Source organism: Gordionus sp. m RMFG-2023, chromosome 3 (assembly GCF_954871325.1).
Source record: "Gordionus sp. m RMFG-2023 chromosome 3, tfGorSpeb1-WG-v2, whole genome shotgun sequence".
Lineage (NCBI taxonomy): Eukaryota > Metazoa > Nematomorpha > Gordioida > Chordodea > Parachordodidae > Gordionus > Gordionus sp. m RMFG-2023.
Genome location: NC_088777.1, coordinates 46788566 through 46794515, shown reverse-complemented (window position 1 = coordinate 46794515; position 5950 = coordinate 46788566). Strand labels below are relative to the sequence as shown.

At 23.5% G+C, this 5950-nt stretch overlaps 1 long non-coding RNA gene across 1 annotated transcript; it reads left to right on the top strand.

Annotated features, from left to right (window-relative positions):
* Nucleotides 1-4072: 4072 nt before the first annotated feature.
* LOC135925781 (uncharacterized) lies at nt 4073-4433 on the top strand. Its single transcript, XR_010571727.1, has 3 exons — nt 4073-4155; nt 4308-4334; nt 4395-4433. It is a non-coding gene; the product is annotated as an uncharacterized LOC135925781 (long non-coding RNA).
* Nucleotides 4434-5950: the final 1517 nt, after the last annotated feature.

Here is a 5950-nt window from a genome sequence, read left to right as displayed (position 1 = left end):
AAATCATTACCAATATCTTTAACGTCTTCTGGCGAGGTATCTTGGGTATTATTAATCATCATTAAAAATATCATATATAATCACATGATAGAAATTGCAATTGGCTTAAAATTTGCTTTGCATGATGATTTTTATCGGAGTATATTTTTTACGTATCGTGCCGCACCGCATGATATACTTTTTTTTTGTGTTTTGATGTTTTATCGCGTGACTTTTTGCTAAATTTTGCTTACTTAAAATTTGTATGCTCAATTTAACAAGCTGATTGCTCAATATATACTTTATATATAAATATTACCTTAAGATTTCTTCACATTTTAGAAAATATGATAGTTATAATACTACTATGTATTACAAATGCACCAAGCCATCATGTGCGGGTAAAGGGATATTTAAAACAATATCTTTCATATATCATAACAATGCACCAGGTCCTCCGGAAAAAGAATCTAGATACAGATACAGATTCTTTTAAAAAAAATGAATCTTAGATACAGATACTAGTATCTGTTTTCAAAATATAAAAAAGATACAAGATAAAAGATACTTGTATCTTTTACTAAATTAGAGTATCTTAAATACAAGATACTTTTAAATTATCATTACCAATTAAATTATAGTTTATAAAATACAGTTTTTATTATTTATTTGTGAAGAACATAGCATACACATATAAGAATGAATATTTGCAATAATTAATAAAATATTTATTGATGAATTAATCATAATAACCAGGGATTAAATTTTTGCCCATCAATAGCTTAAACAGGGAAGGGAGAGTAGTATATTTAATGGGAGTTAAAAATGTGCAAATAAGAAAAAAATTTAAATCAAATGATTCATTAGAATTTGCAGGTTATTTTCTGTGTTGTTTTAAATATATTCGGAGTGTATGGATAAATAGCATCTCTATAAAAGTATACTAGTTTTATTTTATTCATTATCTTTAATAAGTATTTATCATTACTTGTTTGTGATATTTATGTATTTTTTAATTAGTTTTATTTTCTAATAGTACTTATTAATTCTTGCATTTGTAATATCATATATAGTATATAAATATCATTTAAATCTTTTTTCATATTTTTTTTATATATTTCTTGCAAAATTATTAATTATATATAAAAAATATGAAAATAATGTACAACATTATATTATTTAATTGTTAATTACATAGCAATTTTCTTTAATGCATTTTAAATTAATTAAATTTCGTAAATAAATACTGTAATGTAATTTTATTTATATCATAAATAAATAAAAGTAACTAATAAAGTTAAATTCTACCTTATTATAATTATTTTATTAAGAGCCTTTTAAAATTATCTAATATTATATATCAATTGTAGCTTAAATATTTCCTTTAATAAGAACTTGCTAAAATAATTAAATATAAAATATATTAGGGATGTGCCAATATTTTTTATCGGATCGGATCGGGCCGATATTTCACCCATTTTAAAATATCGGTTATCGGTCAATATTATAAAATTTGATCCGATATAAAAATGGCTTCTTTAACAAAAATAAAATGTTATAAAATGGAAAAAAATAGTTATATCTAAAATCATTTATTTTTATAAATAAAATCGAATTCCATTTTTATGTATATTTTTTTAGTAATAATAATTAATTAATAAACATTCTATCATATTGTTATATTTTTGCGCAATCTGTTTATAAAAGTGTGCGATAATTACTACAGAATCTGTTTTTAGTGAAATTGGTGATATTGACAGTTACTATTGCCGCAAGCTGACCTCTGATAAATCTGAAATATTGCTATTTCTAAAAAGAAATCTTCCCTATATTCAGCGTCTACATGACAGGATTTTCACTGTATGCAAACCCCATTTAAGAACTTTTGCCTACCCCCCCCCCCTAAAAAAATTTTCTAAAGGATTTATTTTTTAGATAATAAATTCAATTAAATCCTCCACACAATGAATGTATTATTATAACTTTATGAGCTTGCTGAAATATCTAAACCTTTTAAATGTAATTTAAATAGCAGAAAGTTTTATTTGGAAAACAATAGGTATAATTGTTTGCAATATATAGATTTAATCGATGAATTGTATTATAATAGTTCTATAATAAAAGTATTTTTATAGCAATAAATTTTGTCCTATTTCATCTCAAAATTCAATAGATAATCCCCCCAAAAATTTATCCTACCCCCATTAAAGCCGCCTACCCCTACCCCCTCAAAAAAATAGGATGCAAACTGTTTCTACCCCTCCCGCTCATGTAGACGCTACTATATTAATGTTAAATATTATTTTAAATATTTATTTCAAATTTCATAATATAATTGTTTATTACTTAATATGTATATAGATTAATGTTATTACTTATTATATAAAAGTGATTTTACAATAATAATATTTTATATACTTTTAGAATTGTAATTGAATTGAATATAAACAATAACTGATCATTATAAATATATTTATATAACATAAGTTATGGTATGGTTAAATTATAGATGTTATACTAATAAAAAGTATATTAAAAATTAAAACCATTGTTATCTTTACAGAATACACTAATAGATATGATACCTGATCGGTAATCGGCAGATATCAATTTTATATCTGGAATATCGGATCGGATCGACCTCTAAAAAGTAGTATCGGTATACCCCTAAAAATATATACCCAAAATGATTTTAATTTGATAATCAACTATCTTCTATAAAAAATTTTAATAACAATTATCTAAGAAGGACTTAAGTATTATAGGTATTATTATATTAATAATTATAAAATAAAAATGTATATTATACTTTAATATGTTTAACAAAGTTTGTGAGGAGTATGTTCAATCTTTAGTAACTTTTTTACTTGTGTAATTTTAATATTCGTTGCACCATGTCCTTTTTCACATGAATTACTATATAAAATTTTTCATCTAGAATTTCAAGATTCAGATTTGACTCAGGAGAACCTATCTGCATAATTTCATCTTCACTACTATAAATGTTAAACATTCTACAAATTAAAAAATATTACATATAAAATATAACCTTTGCTTATTTAATTTTGGTGTTGTTATTTTTAATCTATCTATCTTTGTGATCTGTAAAATTTCTAACTAATTATGGTTATCAATATATTGAAAATATAGCAGGAAAAAATAAAAAAAATAATACAAGATTTCACGAAGAAAATAAAGTAACATCGTGTGATATGTAAATGTTCTAAACATGAATATTGAAAAGAATCTGTATCTGTATCTTTTTAAAGAAAATGAAAAAGATACAAGATTCATAACAAATTAAAGGATCTTAGATACAGATACTAGTATCTTATTAAAAATTGTTAATAAAATACTGAGTACAAGATACAAAAGGATCTTGTATCTTGTATTTTAGATACAAGTATTCGCGGTACTGCCCAACTCTGTGCACTGGTATATTTTTTATTAATCTTGAAAAGGTTGCAGATATCAAAGGCAGAAAATAAATGTTATAGACGTATATTACGTAAATTTATTGATATTTAAATTAAAAAATATATTGATCACATATTCAAAATAGTTTCCTATATATATTGACAATTTAATTTAATGTAATTTATAATAAATTGATCTTTTTTTAAAAGTTAAAAATAAAAAATTGAACATTAGTTTTATTAAGTAAATTGATTTATAAAATATAAAATTTAATATTAGTTTATAAACAAATTGATTTAAAATATAAAAGTTGTTTTTATAAAATTTAAAGTTTAATATTAGTTTATAAACAAATTGATTTAAAATATAAAAGTTGTTTTTAACAAAAAAGAAAGAAACTGATTTTTATTACATTTGAAATATTTTAAGTTACGCCATAAATGGCTTAAGGATGTAAAAAAAAACAATTTTTTAAAGTTAATACTGTTTAACAAATCTTATATAAAATAATCATATTATAGCTCCTGCCTGCTTAGAAATAACAAGACTAAGCTTACAAGTTGTATCTATAGACACACAAAGTAAAATATAATTCTAATTTAATAATTTATAAAAATCAATTTTATAGCTGATCCCATATGTGTACATGGTGTAGAAGTAGCCACACAAAGTAAAATATAATTCTAATTTTATAATTTATAAAAATCAATTTTATAGCTGATCCCATATGTGTACATGGTGTAGAAGTAGCCACACAAAGTAAAATATAATTCTAATTTTATAATTTATAAAAATCAATTTTATAGCTGATACCATATGTGTACATGATGTAGAAGTAGCCACTCAAAGTAAATTTAATTATAGTTCTAACATTATTTTATTTTAAAATTTTATCTGAAATATTTTTCCAGCATCATTTGAGACAATAACCAACCAAGGTAAATTATAGAATATATTACTAATATGCTATCTTGTTAACCTGAAAATTTTCTTCTTAGCATCAATTGATTTAATTTATTCAGCTCCAACCAATTAAAGTAAATTTAAAATATGCTACATGTTAATCTGGAAATTTTAATCTTGCATCACTTGATATAATCCATTCAGGAACTGCAACCAATCAAGGTAAATTTAAAATATGCTATAATTTTATCTGGAAATTATCTTTTATAGCCATTGAAGATTATCAAATAAATCAATTAAATTTTTTAAAGCAAAATGCTCAATATATTTATAAAATCTAAATTTAATAAAAATCTATTATTTTCTAATAATTTTTTATATTCTCAAAATAGAGAAAACTATTAAATAGGTAGAAAAAAAGATTGTAATGGAAGAAATATTTAAATACTTTTTTTGTAATGACTAGGGTTCATGATCATAATATGATAAAGAGTATTATGAACTTTTAATTACAACAAATGAATTAAAAAGCCAAATGCTTTTAAATAAATATTTAAGTATGCACAAAATTTATAAAAAAAGTTATGCGTAAGAGGAAATTAGATTCTTTTGCCATGCAAAATCCAAAAGTCCTACTCACATATTTATCAGTAAAGTCAATTATGGCCCGTGTTATTCAAACAACAAGGCCATCCTTGCCTCATATAAATTTTGATATAGCATTACTCGCTGAACATAAATGCACAGAAACAGGCCAAATTTTTTTAATATATAGTGATGATGATAAAAAATTATTTATTTTTTTCTACCCATTCTTTCCTAACTCGACTTTGTAGTGCCAATAGTATTTATATGGATGGCACTTTCAATGTTGCCCCGAAACTTTTTAAGCAATTTTATACAATAAATATAATTATAAATAATACTTTAATTGTGTGTGCTTATATTTTATAACCCAATAAATATAAGGACACATATATTAAAATGTTTTTTTCATTAAAAAATTATTGCCTTTCTATAGGTTTAATATTTTCCCCCAAAAATTGCAACTATAGATTTTGAAATTGGTGTATATTTAGCACGTAAAACGGTTTTCCAAACTATTGTCGTCAAAGGGTGTTACTTTCACTTCTGTCAGTGTATTGTAAGACGAATTGGGGAATACCGTTTAACCCGACTATATAGGCGTGATCCTGATGTTAAGAGGTTTTTTCGAATTATAATGGCTATTCCATTTTTATTAGAAAGGGATTTGCCATCTGTAATGAACGAACTTAATCATCAGGCACATACCTTTAACTTGGTTTCTATTTTTGATTTTTTAAATTATTTTGAAAATACTTGGATAAATAGTAATGCAAAATTCAAATATCAAATGTGTAACACATTGTGTGAGGACCAATAACCACGTTGAAGGGTTTCATCGTGCGTTAAAGAAATACATTCCTTATACTCACCCTAAAGTTTATCTATTTGTTGACATCATAAAAAATATTGAACAAGACATGGATCTTTTATTAATTCAGTTAGATTATGGGTAAAATTTTCTGAAAGGATAAAAAAATATACAATAATTGATAGCAGGATAAGGGAAATATATTTCTCTACTGCGGGTACTGTTTTAATCCCATTCAATATTTAGAAAATATAT